This window comes from Balaenoptera ricei, chromosome 16 (assembly GCF_028023285.1).
Source record: "Balaenoptera ricei isolate mBalRic1 chromosome 16, mBalRic1.hap2, whole genome shotgun sequence".
NCBI lineage: Eukaryota > Metazoa > Chordata > Mammalia > Artiodactyla > Balaenopteridae > Balaenoptera > Balaenoptera ricei.
Window position 1 is genome coordinate 110594658 of NC_082654.1, and position 18583 is coordinate 110613240.

Sequence of the window (18583 nt, forward strand, 5' to 3'; positions counted from 1 at the left end):
GTCAACTGAATCCCTCTTCTGTACCCTGCAGATGGACGGCCAGAATCAACATTAAAGAGGAAGAGGAAAAAAACAGGCTTTTAGGGTCAGGCAAATCTGGACTTGCATGCCAGCCTCCTTCTTGCTGGTTCTAGGTCCTTGGAGAAGCTATATATTGTCCCGGGGCCTCCATTTTTCCAGTGGCCTTCCTCCCAGGATCGCTGTGGGGATTAAGCACAATCATGTGTGTGTCTTACCTACAAAGTTCCTGGAACATAGTTAACACTCAAGGAATGTTGGTTTCTTTCTGTGGACAACTGCAAAATATGGCCGCAAATTCTTCCTGTCTTGGCAAGCATGCCCCTTGGCAATGACTTGGTTGCTCCTCCCAACAAGAAAGAGTTAAAGTCTATTTCCCTTCTCCGTTGAACCTGGTCTTGCTCTAGCCAGTAGCATTTAGCAGAAGTAACAATGTGTGACTTCCAAGGCGAGTCCTTACAGCGTCCACATTTGCCCTCTTGAAATGCTGCCCTGGGACCACCATGTAAGGAAGCTGGTCTAGCCTAAGATGAGGAGAGGCCATAGGAGACATGAGGTCCCCCAACTTGACTGCCAGCACCAGCTGCCAGACAGGTGACTGAGGCCATCCTGAGATGACCTTCCAGCCCAGCTGAGCCTCTGGCTAAATGAAGCCACATGAGTGAGCCCAGGCAAAATCAGCAGAGAAACTTCCTAGCTCACCCATAAAATCATGAAAAATAATAAATCCTTGTTGTGTTAAGTCCCTGAGCCTTAGGCTGATCTATTATGCAGCAAATTTTACTGAAACACCTTTCTGTCTGCCATCTCCAAAACATCTTTTCCCTTGGGTACTCTTGAACTTCCCCTAGCCACACCTGGCAGATTATTCAGTGAAATACTATGAGAATTTATCAGGACCAGGAGCTGTGATCAGCCTGTCATGAAGTCATTTTCATACACACATGTTACAACAGTTCATCAATCAAAAAATTAGACAACATCTAACAACCTAAGTTGATAGTTAGCAAGTAGGCCTGTTCTACATTGAAAATAGATCACAAATCCAGCTATATATCCCCGTTTCCACCACAGTCTCTTGCCTGGATAACAGTAATATCTCCCTGATTGGTCTCTCCCTTTGAATTCTGTCACCCTACACATTGCCATTCTCCACAGAGGGATTTTTGAAATATATTCACTCGTTCAAGAAAAATTTAGTTTTGAGCAGAAATATCTACCTCCATAGCATTTACATTCTATTTGACATTCTTTAAATTAATAGGTAAGTTAATAAATAAAACATGTGGTGATAAGAAAATTAATAAATAAAGTATGTGGGGTTAAGTGTTAAGAAAAAAATTAAGCAGGAAATGTGAAGGGGGATAGGTCATGTTGGGAGGGGTTGCAATTTTAGATAGGACAGCCAGGGAAGCTTTCTATGAGACAGTGATATTTGAATAAAGACCAATGGGAATACCAAGTGTAAAGACCCAGAAGTAGAACCATTCCTGCCAAACTTCAGAAACAGTAAGGAGGTTAGTGTGGCTATAGTATAATAAGCAAGGAGGTGAGTAGTATGAGATGAGTTCAGAGAGGTAACAGGGAAGTCAGGTCAAGAAAAATCAGACTACGTAGCACCTTATAAGCCAATGTAAGGACTTAGGCTTTTGCTCTACGGACATGGAGAGCCACAAAAACACTTTTATCAAAGATCACGGTGACATGCTCTGATGTACATCTCAATAGTACCATTCTGAATAATGTATTGAATATAGACTTCAGAAGATTCTGGGATGATCCCTATAGCATAATTTTTGAATTTTTCTAAATTTCACCCTGAAAAAAGATAGTATAGGTAGGACCTCCCTGGTGGTCCAGTGGTTAAGACACCACGCTTCCACTGCAGGGGACGCGGGTTCTATCCCTGGCCAGGGAAGTTCCACGCGCTGCATGGTGCAGCCAAAAAAAAAAAAAGATAGTATAGGTAGTACAGAATAGCAAAAACAAAAATTCACGGACAATATGTACCACAAAACTAACAGACAAAGCACCCTCATGATCTCCCAAATATAAGTGGGTAGGGACAAACTACCAACACCTACAAGACCTGAGTAGGATTAACATCTATACAAGAGGAAACAAAGGAGAGAATCAGGTATCTGACAAACCTGAAAATCCCCAAATACCCAACAGGTACTCAATGGGGAGCTGAGAGAGCCAATCTGAGAACAGCAGCTGAAACTGGAAGGGTTTTCCCCACTCAAGTAATGGGCGAGTTCAAGGGTGTTGCAGTAAAGGTCTGAAAGGGCTAGAGCTGTCTGGGACAAAGAAAGGGGACAAATGGAAGGGCTATCGAAAAAGGGTCAGGGGAGGGGAGTTCCCTGGTGGCCTAGTGGTTAGGATTCTGGGCTTTCACTGCCGTGGCCAAGGTTCAATCCCTGGTCGGGGAGCTGAGACCCTGCAAGTCGCACAGCACAGCCATATATATATGTATGTATATGTGTATGTATATATATATATATATATATATATATATATATATATATAATATATATATAAATAGTAAGGGGAACAGAGCCTGGAGACCTCAGAAAGTAACCCAACAGATTCTTGAACACTACATGCAAACAGAAGAGGAAACTCTAGAGCAATGAAGTTAGAGAAGCCAAGTGGAACTATGTCTACCAGACATATGTTTTGGTATTCTTTGTTGTTGAACTTTTTATAATTTCATATAAAAAGTTCAACAACAACAAAAAAAGCACGCAAAGTTATTTAGGAAAAAAGATAAGTCATAGACTCACACCCTTATAGACAGACCATAAAACATGCCAGAAAGACATTTTCACAAAATAAGTGAAATCTACAACTTATGTCCAAAACACCTAAAAGAGCAACATAAATCAGAGCTAGAAAAACTCAGAAGTAAAATGATAGAATTCAGGAACGTATTAGGAATTTTTTAAAATCATGTCAGAAATTAGATTAAATTTAAAAGGAGACGCGGTAGTGATGTTGTGATATAATAAGAAATATACATTTGGTATTCATCCCCAGTCCCTGGCACAGAGCTCCTAAAACCTTTGTAATTCCCCAAGTGACAGGGGTGAGAGGGGATGTTATTCATAATGAGACCCTTTCAACTGTACTCCAATTTATGCTAATGAGGTGACTCGTGGTGGACCCCTAGATAACTTCGGGTTGGGGGTTGGTTACCAGGGGAAACAACCATATGATAAGATGGTTGAAACTTTCAGCCCCACTCCTTGACCTCAGGGGAAGGGAGAAGGACTGGGATTGAGTTACTCACCAATGGCTGATGATTTAATCAATCGTGCTTATGCAATGGAACCTCCATAAAAACCTAAACAAAAGGGTTCGAAGAGCTTCCAGGTTGGTGAAAACATCCATGTTCCAGGAGGGTGGTGTGCCACAAACTCCTCAAAGACAGAAGCTCCTACACTTGGGACCCTTCCAGACCTTGCCCTATGTAACTCTTCATCTGGCTGTTCAGTGTTTCCCTTGGTTCCATGAATCATTATAGCAAATTATTGAATCTGAGGAGGTGCTCAGGGGAATCCCCAATTTGCAGCCAAATCAGACAGAAGTGTGGGTAATCTGGTGACCCACTACTCATGATTGACATCTGAAGTGGGAAGCAGTCTTGTGGGACTGAGCCCTTAACCTGTGGGGTCTGCACTAGCTCCAGGTAGTTAGTGTCAGAATGAGTTAAGCTGTAAGACACATGGCTGATGTCCACAGAGAACTGGAGAATTGTTTGGTGTGGAAAACTTACACATGTGGTCAGAATTGTTTTGAGTAGAAACAGATTATAGTAGTATTAAGAGTGCATAAGTCCAGCAGATAATGACTTAAGAAAAACATAAAATTTAAAGGAAAAAAGTTAAATCAAAAGAAATGAAGAGATGGCCAAAAAGCACACGAAAAGAGGCTCACATCACTAATTATTAGAGAAATGCAAATCAAAACTTCAATGAGTTGGGCTTCCCTGGTGGCGCAGTGGTTGAGAATCTGCCTGCCAATGCAGGGGACACGGGTGCGAGCCCTGGTCTGGGAAGATCCCACATGCCGCGGAGCAACTAGGCCCATGAGCCACAACTACTGAGCCTGCACGTCTGGAGCCTGTGCTCCGCAACAAGAGAGGCCTCGATAGTGAGAGGCCTGCGCACCATGATGAAGAGCGGCCCCCGCTCGCCGCAACTAGAGGAAGCCCTCGCACAGAAACGAAGACCCAACACAGCCAAGAATGAATATAAAAAAATTAATTAATGAATTAACTAAAAACAACAAAAAAAATGATTTAAAAAAAAAAAAACTTCAATGAGATATCATCTCACACTGGTCACAATGGCCATCATCAAAAAATCTACAAACAATAAATGCTGGAGAGGGTGTGGAGAAAAGGGAACCCTCCTACACTGTTGGTGGGAATGTAAATTGGTACAGCCTCTATGGAGAACAGTATGGAAGTTCCTTGAAAAACTAAAAATACAACTACTATATGACCCAGCAAACCCACTCCTGGGCATATACCCAGAGAAAACCGTAATTTGAAAAGACACATGCACCCCAGTGTTCACTGCAGCACTACTTACAATAGCCAGGACATGGAAGCAACCTAAATGTCCATCAACAGAGGAATGGATAAAGAAGATGTGGTACATATATACAATGGAATATTACTCAGCCATAGAAAAGAACAAAATAATGCCATTTGCTGCAACATGGATGGACCTAGAGATGTCATACTGAGTAAAGTAAGTCATACACAGAAAGACAAATATCATATGATACCACTTATATGTGGAATCTTAAAAAAAAAAAAAAGGGGGTACAAATGAACTTATTTACAAAACAGAAGTAGAGTCACAGATGTAGAAAACAAACTTATGGTTACCAGGGGATAAAGGGGAGGGGAGGGATAAATTGGGAGACTGGGATTGAAATATACACACTACTATATATAAAACAGACAACTAATTAGAACCTGCTGTATAGCACAGGCTACTCTACTCAATACTCTGTAATGGCCTATATAGGAAAAAAATCTAAAAAAAAAAGAGTGCGTATATATGTATATGTATAACTGATTCACTTTGCTGTACACCTGAAACTAACACAACACTGTAAATCAACTATACTCCAATAAAAATTTTAAAAAAAAGAAATGAAGAAAGAATGGAGACTGATTTGAAAGTAACAAATATAGAAGATAGGCAAAGAAGATCCAACACTGCATAATAGGAGTCCCTAAAACAGACAACCAAAGCAAGGAACAGAACCAAAACTAAAAACTATAATTCAAGAGCACTTTTCTGAAATTAAATGTCAAAAATTTGAAACTACATATATAAAGTCAAAATCAATGCAGAACAAGTAATACCAAAACATATTCTGGTCAAATTTCTAGACTTTAAAAAATATATATAAAATCCCTTGGACATCCGGGCAAAAAGACCAAGCTACTAACAGGGAAAGAAAATCAGATTGTCATCAGATTTTTCAACAGCCGCACTTTGTGCCAGGAGAATAGATGGAAAGAAGGTGAAGATGGAAGCAGGGAGAACTGACAGGAAGCAGAACCAACAGGATTTACTGATGGATCTGACAGGGATGTGAGAGAAAGAAGGGAATCATGGATGACCTGAGAAACTAGAAGGATGGAGTTGCCATTTGATGATACTGACTGTGGGAGGAGGAGGTTTGGGGCAGGGAATAAGCTAATAGTTTGTACATATGACATTTTAAATATCTATTAATAATCCATGTGGAGAGCTGAGCAGGTAGCCATATAAAGAATCTGGAATTCAGAACTGAGGTCTGGAGAACAGTATGGAGGTTCCCTAAAAAACTAAAAGTAGAAGTGCCATATGATCCAGCAATCCCACTCCTGGGCATATATCTGGAGAAAAACATAATTTGAAAAGATACATGCACCCCAATGTTCATTGCATCACTATTAGAATAGCCAAGACATGGAAACAACCTAAATGTCCATTGACAGAAGAGTGAATAAAGAAGATGTGGTACATATGGTACATAGTAATGGACTATTACTCAGCCATAAAAAAAGAATGAAATAGTGCCATTTGCAGCAACATGGACAGATCTAGAGATTGTTGTACTGAGTGAAGTAAGTCAGACAGAGAAATATAAATATCATATGATATCACTTACATGTGGAATCTAAAAAAAAAAAAAGATACAAATGAATTTATTTACGGAACAGAAACAGACTTCAAAAACAAACTTATGGGGCTTCCCTGGTGGCACAGTGGTTGAGAATCTGCCTGCTAGTGCAGGGGACACGGGTTCGAGCCCTGGTCTGGGAAGATCCCACATGCCGCAGAGCAACTGGGCCCGTGAGCCACAATTGCTGAGCCTGCGCGTCTGGAGCCTGTGCTCCGCAACAAGAGAGGCCGCGATAGTGAGAGGCCCGCGCACCGTGATGAAGAGTGGCCCCCGCTTGCCACAACTAGAGAAAGCCCTCGCACAGAAACAAAGAGCCAACACAGCCATAAAATAAAAAATAAATAAATTAATTAATTAAAAAAAACAAAAAACAAAAAAAAAACAAACTTATGGTTACCAAAGGGGAAACGTGGAGGGAAGGGATAAATTAGGAGTTTTGGATAAACATATATACACTACTATATATAAAATAGATAATCAACAAGGACCCACTGTATAACACAGGGAACTCTACTCAATATTCTGTAATAACCTATATGGGAAAACGATCTGAAAAAGAATGGATATAAGTATATGTATAACTGAATCACTTAGCTGTACACCAGAAACTAACACAACACCGTAAATCAACGATACTCTAATATAAAACAAAAAATTAAATTTAAAAATTTTAAAAAAGGAACTGAGGTCTGGGTTAGAAATATGTATTTAGAAATCATTAGCATATAGAAGCTATTTGAAGTCAAGAGACTGGATAAAATCAATGAGGGAGTGAGCGTAGAGAATAGTTCCCTGTTCAAAACCTCACGCTGGCTTACCATAAAACCTAAACCTTTCATCATGGCCAACAGAGCCCCACGTGTGGCTCCCTTTCATTTCCTATTACTCCCACCTCACTCTCTTAGCTCTCTTAGGCCATCGTGCTATCCCTTGGGTAATCTCATTCCCAACTCAGGGCCTTTGCACTTGCTGTTCCCTAGGACAAGGATCTGTTCCCCCTATACGTGAGCCTGCACGCCCACATCATTCCACCCTGTGCTTAAATGTCAGCTCCTCAGAGACGTCTACTGACCCCCTATCTAAAATAACTGTCCCCAACCATACCTACCACACTCTCTAACCCCTTAATCTGCTTTATTTTTCCTCCATTTACAGGTTGCCTGTTACAGTTTCTATTGCTGCATTCACAAGTTACCCCAAAACTTAGTGGGTTCGCGGAACTATCTTATTATGCACATGGATTCTGTGGGTTGGAATTTGGATAGAGCACAGAGAGGGTGGCTCGTCTATGCTCTACAATGTCTGGGGCCTCAACAGGGAAGACTCAAAGGCTGAGGGTGACTTGACAACCAGGGTTTAAAATCATCTGAACGCTTCACTCATGTATCTGGCATCTGGGCTCGGCTAACTCAGAGACCAGGACTGCAGACCAGAGGTCTACGTGGGGCATCTCCATGTGGCTTGGCAGCATGACAGCCACAAGACACTCAGACTTCTTACTTGGTTACAGAGATGCAAGGGCACCGTCCCAGCAAACACAACACAGCTGCATTGCCTTTTGTGACCCAGCTTCAGAAGTCGTACAGTGTCACTTCCCCCATACTTTCCTGGTCAAAGTAGTCTCAAGTCTGTCAAGAGGAGGGACATAGACTCTATCTATTCCCTACTGGGAAAAGAATCAAAAGAATTTTGAGGCTAGGTACTGCCACATTGCCTGAGATGTATTCTCAGTGCTGAGCTAGTCTTCCCAAGCCTGTTACCAGCTGTCTGTTGAAAGAATTGTCTCCTTAACGTTCTTCTGTTGACCTGTGAATATCTTGCTCTATCTCCCCCTACTCCCTAACTATCTGAATTCTCAGCTGCTCTACTATTTATCAAGAAGTCGTCACTGGATATAAGACCCTGACTCCACAAAATGGAACACACAGTGTCTCCCTCTTTACAGGAGGGTTTCTAAATCTGTCAACAGCCCCTCCTCCATGATGGATGGTCCGTCTCCAATTTACAACCTGGTCCCTGTTAATCCTCTGAAAATTCTTGTCAGGACTCCTTAAAGGGATGAAAGCCTTCTCTGAACATTGAAAAACAACACAAAAACACAACAGAAGAGTTATTAAACAAGTTCACAGTGGCTTCTTCACAATGCCATTTGATTGAAAATAATTGGACAGGAAAAATTAATTCCAGACTGCACTGAGTAGTTATTTTCCGAAATGGAAAGAAGTGCTTCTCCTTCAACCATCAAAGCCCCTAAAAATGCCACCAAGATTGTTGAATACCACTAACCTGAGACAGGAAGCCAAATGACTGGAAATCCAGCTGCCCCTGGTTTATTCATATTTACGCCCACAGAGTCGCCCTTTGGCCTGAGCATACTTGACTCAGAGAAGAGTTACATGTGTCTGAACACCTAGCACTGAATTTGAGAAGCTTCCCATGGCAATGACCAACAAGAATTTCTCTCAGAGTGAACCTGAGGCTGGGCATGGAATTGTATGACATAATGGGACAGAAAGAGGCAGGGGACTGCATCCCAGAGGGAGATGGAATGAAGCAAAACAAAGGAAGAAAAGGAAAACAAATGAAGCAAACAAAGCAAAACCAGACCCAAACCCAGACCCCACACACAGGCTACGACATGGCTTGGGTTGTCTGGAAGCAGTTCCCAGACAGAAACCTCAGTGTGATGAATCAGTTTCCTTGGACATTGAGGGGATAAAGAGTCCGCTGTAGAGACAGAGCATATTTATCCAAGGAATGGCTGTGAGAATTGGGCTTGGGTGGGGGCGGGCACGTTGGAGTATGGAGTATGTGGTGGGGAAAAGCCACCATGAATCCCCAGTCTAGACACTGAGCCCATAATGCCCAAGGAGAAGCAAACTATCTAAAAGAAAGGGCGATTACCAAACGTGAAACACACTCATACTATGTCATAGTATTGACATTCAGTCCAGTAATCCTCCACTGTAACAGCTCCTTTACTTTGCAGTGAAAATTGATTTGTATATTCTTTGCCTCTGAGTCCTTGTGGAATTTTTTTTTTTTTTTTTTTTTTTTTTTTTTTTTTTTAAATTCAGACAGAAAGTCACAAAAATTATACTCATCCTCATCAGTTCACTCAGTCCCATGTAATTAATTTTTTTTTTCGTCTTGATCTTTTGTTAGCACTTTTATGAGTTCATCAGTTTTTCATTAGAGTTCTGAAAATGCTTATTCATTCAGTTCAGCAGTACAGTCCGTTACCAGAAACCTGTACTTGTCAGAGTCTTTTCCATGTATTTCTTGAAGATGAAACCCTTTTATAGGAACATATTTGCAAAATCATCAGAGTACTATGACATAGTATGAGTGTGTTTCACGTTTGGTAATTGCAATCATTGTTGCTTTTGTTGTGGTCATCCATGTACAATGCTTGGTGTCAGTCGATTTATCTCTTGTAAAAATAAAATACAGTGTGTGTGTGAAAAAAAAAAAAAAAAAAAAAAAATAAAAGAAAGGGCGTCTTTGGGAGAAGCCAGTTGAGCCGACTCTGAAATCGCTGGTTGTGATACCAGAGTCAGATTTTGCAGACGAGTCGTTAAAAATCACAGAGAGGAGAAAATAGAGATGAATTTAAGACAGATATTAATAGGAGCACAAGTCTTCTTTTCTACCCTATACAATTCCATTGTAAACAATGCCATAAAAAACACCTACACCTCTAAATAGCAAAATTTTCCAAGTATTATAAAAAGCCCCCTTTATGTGAAGCAACACAATTACATTAAGCACAAAAGCAATGTTTAGACAACCTTCCATTATTCAGGACTACTGTCAGTCTCATAAAAAAGTGTTGAGACCAATGATGTGCATCCCACGCCCAGGCAAATCCCACCATGAGACCAGCAGAGACCTACAGCATACACTTTGAAAAAAATGGCACTCTTCCTCTTTTACCACCCCTCCAAAAAAGTCCCAGTTCTTTTGTGACCAGCCCTACAAATGCCTGATAAATGCCAGGTTGGCTGCGGGAACTAGGGCTCTAGGTTACTTTCAAGTGTTTTCATACTGAAGAAATAACAGCAACTGATACTCATATCACATTTTTGTGCTTAAGAGGCATTTTTACATATATTATCTCAGTTGATTCTCACAAAAACCATGTGAGGTCCGTTTGGCACATACAAGCCCTTAGCCAGAAGCCCTTCCGTCTCTCCTTGGAGAAGGGGAGGCATTTGGAAGGAATGAAAACACTCTCCCTTCCCTGGCCTTGCTGTGCACCAGGGCTTTCACATCCTCCAAGAAAATAAACACGTTTCTACGCTTCTAGGGTGTAGGTGCCACTTTGGTGGGCAGGGGGCACCATACAGCATGCTTTTGTTTCGGGGACTGGAAAAGGGAGGGAGCTAGGATGGGGAAAGGGGAGTCAGTCTCCAGGTCTGAGGGACCACAGACGGTTGGGGACCCCGGAAGCTCTGAATGCAGTGCCAGGCGGCAAGGAGCAGCACGAGGACAGGGTCTGAGGCGTGTCCTAGTGGTCGGGCAGGACCGGAGAGCCCAGCCCAGCACTGAGAAGGGAAGGCAGCTGGTTCAAGTAGGAGCCCCACCAGGATGGGGTGTGAGATCCCCTACCTTCCCGGGAGCACGATCAACTTCCTGCCGGTACGTCCACTCCCCCTCCTCAGGGCCAAATTGCTCAGCCACCCCACAACAGCCCACAGACAGCTGTGAGCCCTGGTGGAACCCTGGACCCCCAGGGACGATGGAGCAGGAGCTGTCACTCTTGTTCTCTGGGGCCAGATGGGCACACTTGAGACCACCACAAGCCAGGGACAGACGGGAGTGGACACCACCTTTCCATTGGATTTATCACCATCATCACCATTATCACCATCACCATCACCATCATCATTATCCCATCTTTACTGATAAGTCCTTAAGGCCCAACAAAGTCAAAGGACTTACCAGGATCTCATAGCTGGTGACACCAAGTTACCCTGCCTCTAAGGCCCTGATTACTTTATTATACCGGCTCTAAGGGTAAATAACCCCAACCTCTGTGTTCACGTGTCAAATGGGGGAGGCCCTGGGACTTCCCTGGCGGTCCAGTGGTTAGGACTCGGCGCTGTCACTGCTGGGGCCCAGGTTTGATCCCTGGTCGGGGAACTAAGATCCTGCAAGCTAGGCCGCACAGCCAAAAAAAAAAAAAAAGAAAAGAAAATGAGGGAGGCCCTATGTTCTCTCCATCCCCTAATTCCCTGGCCGCATGGTTCTAGCCCTGGGGCCCTGACTTGGAAGAGGTCAGCGTGTGTTTCTCCTGCAGAACGAGCACCATCCCTGCAAATGCCCTTGGCCTCCTCTCAACAGTGTTTCCTTTGTCCCTGTCCTGGGCCTGCTTTATAAGGTGAGAGACCTCCTTTTCATAATGAAGCCCTTTTAATACTGAAAAAAATGTAAAACCTTGGCTTGGAAAGAATCCCAGACAGGCACGGCTGACACAGACTTCCCCGGAAGCTGAGAGCGTTTCCGCTCAGCCCAGGTGCAGTCACCCAGGACGTGATTTGGAGGCGAGGGACTATTTTGTGACCAGACAGAAGAGCCCTCTTCTCTACTATGCCTGTGAAAGTAGCAGCTGTGCTGTGTTCCTCTGTCCAGGAAACTAGTGAACAACTCAGAGAAAATTCCCGAGTAAAGCAACAAAGATGATTAATGAGCTAGAAAAGCAAGTGACGGCCTTGGGGGATCACACTGGCAGAGCCAGGTGGGTACCACGCATGGGAGAAGGAGCCGGACCCAAAGACAAATATTCAGCTGGGCCCTGGGGGTAGTAGTTCTGTAGGTGTAATGGGAATGAAATGGAGAGAAAAGTAGGATGTCAGCTGAATATCAGGAACAAATTCCTCATGCGGGGCATCCCCAGGATGCAGATGGAAAGCACATTGTTTTGGTTGTGTCATGGAAGGCCAGGATGAAGATTCAAGCTGAGACCGGCTGGGACCTGGGACCCTTTGCTGCAGGGCTGCAATGCTTGCACCTGGACACACCTCTCTCCTCAAGCAACGAAATACAAAGAAACTATATGGCACTAAAAATAACTACGGGTATGCGCAGTTGGGGCAAATTATGGACAAAAAGATACAAAAGATCAAAAATCTCAACTGCCACTTCTGCAGAGCTGGGAGCAAAAAACAGGGTGTCTGGAGCAAAAGCAGGGTACTGCACACGCCCCCTGCACACACCACCTACGGGGTGGGCAAAACTCCTAAGCCACCCCTCCAGCCCCATCCCTGGAAACACCCCTACCTTCTCCCCAAGCTGGCTGTAACCCTCAGGGAGGGAGCAAGCAGAGGAACCTGTTACTTGTTTTTGCTCCACCCCTCAGCCAAGCCAAGAACCCTGGCCGGTATCAAGAGCAGCTGGATGTTTGCAGCCCCGAGGCTAATTCGACTCTCTGGGCAGGGAGGCTGGCTAAGGAGGTCCCACAGCAGCTCCCTGGCCAGCAGGCCCCTTGACTCCTCCAGAGCCAGGTTCCCTCCAGGGTCCAGTGCTCCTGCAGCCCGTGCCTCTGGACGGTCACTAATTTACGGGATCACCGGCCCTTCCCAACGTCGTCCAGGGACCTCAGGAACAAGTCTTCCTTTCTTGGTCCGCCGAAGTCACTGGAACCCATCAGTGAAGTTTCATCCCTGTCTGTAAATCACTGCCTTAGTCATGCAGCGTAACTCTCAAACAACTGGGTAGGTTTGTTTTTAATTCCCTTAGACGATAAGCATAGATGCAAACACTGGCTGAAAGCTGCCTTTGTTCCTGTTGTCCTTGCGCAAACCACCTCCCAGCCTCTCTGCTCATCTGCGGGAAGCGGCCAAGACCAGAGGGCTCTTTGGGGCGTTGCAGGAAAAGGGGCAGGAGGGGTGGCCGCTGTTAAATCGGGAACACTGACTTGGGGCCGTCAGTCACCGGGGGCCGGCTGCAGGGTATTTTCGCAGCAGCCGCTAACCCCAGACACCCTGATCTTTCCTCCCACACACCCTCCTCCTCAGCCACGGCTTCCACCTGTGGCCTTTCTTCACAGTCAGCCTCGGAAGTGTCTGCCCAGCGTGGAGCGAGCTCTGGCTGTTTCACTCCTCATCCCTCCCCCCTCCCCTCCCCGTCCCCTCCCCTTCTTCCTCCCCCTCCTCCTCCCCTCCCCCTCCTCTTTCCTTCCCCTCTCCCCTCCCCTTTCCCCCTCCCCTTCCCCTCCCCCTCCCCATCACTCCCCCTCCCTCTCCCTTTTCCTCCCCCTCTTCCCCCTCCACTCCCCTCCCCTGTTCCCCTCCCTATCCCTTTCCTTCCCCCTCTCCCCTCCTCCTCCCACCCCCTCCCACTCTCCCCCTCTCTCACTTCTGAAAGCCAGTAGGCACCATGAGAAAGGTATTTTTCTTTCAGCCCACACGGAACTTTCACCCTCGACAGTGTTCTTAAATGCAGAGAAGCCTTCCCAGGACTCCTATCAGAAACCTTAGCGTCAGGCTCTCTGGGAGTGTCCCAGGTGCTTCACCGGCTGCTCTGGGGAGATGCGCTTGGTCAGGGTGATGGCGCCCAAAGCTGTGGGACCCCTATCTCCACCTCCTCCACCCGGCTCTTCAGAAGTTTGTTCCATCTTACAGAAGCCACTTCACCTCCCCAGGGGTCACGTTCCTCCTAGTGTAACACACCCGCCACCATTCAAGCCAGAGGCAGAAGACGCCAATGATTTTGCTTGAAGGTTATGTGCACGTATTTCCAACTTTCCTATATTCCATGGAGGTGTCTTCAATAGACATTTGTTTTCTGCCTAATTGGAGCATCGTGTGGTATAAATGTTAAAACCCGAAGGAAGGCTCAGGGTATTAAAGAAATATGCCAAACATCACACACCTCTTGAAGCGCCAAGGCCAAGTTTCAAACCTGTCTTACTCCAAAGCCTTTGCTTTTTCACTTATGTCCTCCGTTCTGCAATTGGTCCAACAAAATGCTTGTTTCCAGGCCCTTGGGCTGACTCTCTGAGACCCAGTGGTCACCTGAGGATGGGCATGTTCATCAGAGCTCTTGGCGGCACAGAGCTTAAGCAAAAAATAATAAGGAAATGAACGAATTCTCCACCCCTGAGAACTCTGGGAATGGACTGGAATTGCAGCTGGGCCCTGGGCTCTGACAGGGCTCTCAGATGCCTGCCTCCTTTGAGGCCCTGCTCTGCTTTTGTCATTTGATGTCATTCTTAGGCAGGTCCCCCCACCCCACCCTGAGGGAGGAGAACAGCCACAGGTGATTTCACATTCTCCCTGAGCAGCCCAGAGGAAAGACACTCAGAGTAAAAGTCTTGGGTTGGGTCTCATAGAACCAGTTTGCGTCAACATGCTCAGCCCTTACTGGGTTTAGGAAGTCAGAATATGTTGAGTGGTCAGGTCTGGATGCTCAGGTCGCCCCTGCACCTGGGAGTGGTGACACTATTTACAGAAGAACGGGGCAGACACAGAGTGGGCCGAAACAGCCAATGGCCCTGCTGAAAAACTGTCAGGTACAACATTGTACATGAGCCCGGCCCTGCCCACCTCTCCTGCCTTTTCCTCAGTTCCTTCCCCCTAAAACCACACCCTTTCCCCGCCCTCCACTGCCCTCCAGTTCCCACCTGTCCTTCTCCACCAAGCTGCCTCTGACCTCCTTGGGCTGAAAGAAGCGACCCTCCTCTGCATTCTCACAGTGTCTCATCCTGGGATGGCCATGGCCCTCCAGCTTACTTGCCTGTCTGCCCCATGAAACTGAGTTTCTCGAGGGTGAGACCATGTCACAGTACTTAGTGCATAATAAGTGCTCAATACACAAGTATAAAGGAAAACAGGTCTTTTGGGAAATGAAAGAAATTATTTTCAATAAAGTCTATTGATTATTTTATATGAATTGTAGGAAAATGATTCCATTAATGACTGTCTAACTTGAGTTTCAAAATACAGTTTTTCAGTAGAGATCTGATTATGATAAACAACCCTAAAGAAGGACTATTCCAAAGCCTATTTAATGGTACCTCCAATATACTGTTCCTCTAACATCCTATTCAACTGATACATTAAAAAAAAAAAAAAGTAATAGCAGAAGCAAGAAAACTACAATCCTGCAGCCTGTGGAATGAAAACCACATTCACAAAAAGATACACAAAATGAAAACGCAGAGGACTATGTACCAGATGAAGGAACAAGATAAACCCCCAGAAAAGCAACTAAATGAAGTGGAGATAGGCAACCTTCCAGAAAAAGAATTCAGAATAATGATAGTGAAGATGATCCAGGACCTCGGAAAAAGAATGGAGGCAAAGATCGAGAAGATAAAAGAAATGTTTAACAAAGACCTAGAAGAATTAAAGAACAAACAAACAGAGATGAACAATACAATAACTGAACTGAAAAATACACTAGAAGGAATCAATAGCAGAATAACTGAGGCAGAAGAACAGATAAGTGACCTGAAAGACAGAATGGTGGAATTCACTGCTGCAGAACAGAATAAAGAAAAAAGAATGAAAGGAAATGAAGACAGCCTAAGAGACCACTGGGACAACATTAAACGCAACAACATTCGCATTATAGGGGTCCCAGAAAGAGGAGAGAGAGAAAGGACCAGAGAAAATATTTGAAGAGATTATTGTCGAAAACTTCCCTAACATGGGAAAGGAAATAGCCACCCAAGTCCAGGAAGTGCAGAGAGTCCCATACAGGATAAACCCAAGGAGAAACACGCCAAGACACATAGTAATCAAAGTGGCAAAAATTAAAGACAAAGAAAAATTATTGAAAGCAGGAAGGGAAAAATGACAAATAACATACAAGGGAACTCCCATAAGGTTAACAGCTGATTTCTCAGCAGAAACTCTACAAGCCAGAAGGGAGTGGCATGATATACTTAAAGGGATGAAACGGAAGAACCTACAACCAAGATTACTCTACCCAGCAAGGATCTCATTCAGATTTGAAGGAGAAATCAAAAGCTTTTCAGACAAGCAAAAGCTAAGAGAATTCAGCACCACCAAACCAGCTCTACAACAAATGCTAAAGGAACTTCTCTAAGTGGGAAACACAAGAGAAGAAAAGGACCTACAAAAACAAACCCAGGGCTTCCCTGGTGGCGCAGTGGTTGAGAATCTGCCTGCCAATGCATGGGACACGGGTTCGAGCCCTTGTCTGGGAAGATCCCACATGCCACGGAGCAACTAGGCCCGTGAGCCACAATTACTGAGCCTGCGCATCTGGAGCCTGTGCTCCGCAACAAGAGAGGCTGCGATAGCGAGAGGCCCGCACACCGCAATGAAGAGTGGCCCCCACTTGCCACAACTAGAGAGAGCCTTCGCACAGAAATGAAGACTCAACACAACCAAAAATAAAAAATAAAAATAAATAAATAAATAACTATTAAAATAAAACAAAACCCAAAACAATTAAGAAAATGGTAACAGGAAAATACATATCGACAATTACCTTAAACGTGAATGGATTAAATGCTCCAACCAAAAGACCCAGGCTTGCTGAATGGATACAAACACAATAACTATATATATACTGTCTACAAGAGACCCACTTCAGACCTAGGGACACATACAGACTGAAAGTGAGGGGATGGAAAAACATATTCCATGCAAATGGAAATCAAAAGAAAGCTGGAGTAGCAATACTCATACCAGATAAAATAGACTTTAAAATAAAGAATGTTACAAGAGACAAGGAAGGACACTACATAATGATCAAGGGATCAATCCAAGAAGAAGATATAACAATTATAAATATATATGCACCCAACACAGGAACACCTCAGTACATAAGGCAAATGCTAACAGCTATAAAAGAGGAAATCGACAGTAACACAATAATAGTGGGGGACTTTAACACCTCATTTAGACCAATGGACAGATCATCCAGACAGAAAATTAATAAGGAAACACAAGCTTTAAATGACACAATAGACAGATATATTTAATTGATATATATAGGATATTCCATCCAAAAACAGATTACCCTTCTTTCTCAAATGCACATGGAACATTCTCCAGGAGAGATCACATCTTGGGTCACAAATCAAGCCTCGGTAAATTTAAGAAAATAGAAGTCACATCATGCATCTTTTCTGAACACAACACTATGAGATTAGAAATCAATACAGGGAAAAAAACGTAAAAACACAAACACATGGAGGCTAAACAATATGTTACTAAATAACCAAGAGATCACTGAAGAAATCAAAGAGGAAATCAAAAAATACCTAGAGACAAATGACAATGAAAACACGATGATCCAAAACCTATGGGATGCAGCAAAAGTTCTAAGAGGGAAGTTTATAGCAATACAAGTCTACTTCAATAAACAAGAAAAATCTCAAATAAACAATCTAACCTTACACCTAAAGGAACTAGAGAAAGAAGAACAAACAAAACCCTAAGTTAGCAGAAGAAAAGAAATCATAAAGATCAGAGCAGAAATAAATGAAATAGAAACAAAGAAAACAATAGCAAAGATCAATAAAACTAAAAGCTGGTTCTTTAAGAAGATAAACAAAATTGATAAACCTTTAGCCAGACTCATCAAGAAAAGAGGGAGAGGACTCAAATCAATAAAATTAGAAATGAAAAAGGAGAAGTTACAACAAACACTGCAGAAATACAAAGCATCCTAAGAGATTACTACAAGCAACTCTATGCCAATAAAATGGACAACCTGGAAGAAATGGACAAATTCTTAGAAAGGTAAAACCTTCCAAGACTGAACCAGGAAGAAACAGAAAATATGAACAGACCAATCACAAGTAATGAAATTGAAACTGTGATTAAAAATCTTCCAACAAACAAAAGTCCAGGACCAGATGGCTTCACAGGTGAATTCTATCAAACATTTAGAGAAGAGCTAACACCCATCCTTCTCAAACTCTTCCAAAATATTGCAGAGGAAGGAACACTCCCAAACTCATTCTATGAGGCCACCATCATCCTGATACCAAAACCAGACAAAGACACTACAAAAAAAGAAAATTACAGACCAATATCACTGATGAATATAGATGCAAAAATCCTTGGGCTTCCCTGGTGGCGCAGTGGTTGAGAATCTGCCTGCTAATGCAGGGGACACGGGTTCGAGCCCTGGTCTGGGAAGATCCCACATGCCGCGGAGTGGCTGGGCCCGTGAGCCACAACTACTGAGCCTGCGCGTCTGGAGCCTGTGCCCCGCAACGGGAGGGGCCGCGATAGTGAAAGGCCCGCGCACCGCGATGAAGAGCGGTCCCCGCACCGCGATGAAGAGTGGCCCCCGCTTGCCGCAACTGGAGAAAGCCCTCGCACGAACCGAAGACCCAACACAGCCAAAAATAAATAAATAAATAAATAAAGTAGCTATAAAA

The 18583-nt window shown here is 43.9% G+C and overlaps 1 protein-coding gene across 2 annotated transcripts in view; it reads right to left on the reverse strand.

The window, feature by feature from the left end:
- The window catches only part of LOC132350918 (uncharacterized), a 276781-nt gene that overhangs the window by 224259 nt on the left and 33939 nt on the right, over window positions 1–18583 (reverse strand). The window contains exon 1 of one of the 2 annotated variants that reach the window (XM_059900517.1): window positions 8500–8574. The exons of the other annotated variant lie outside the window; for it this stretch is intronic. The gene's annotated coding sequence lies outside the window, so the exon portion shown is untranslated. Of the gene's footprint in view, window positions 1–8499; window positions 8575–18583 lie in introns of those variants that run through there. 2 annotated transcript variants of the gene reach the window in all.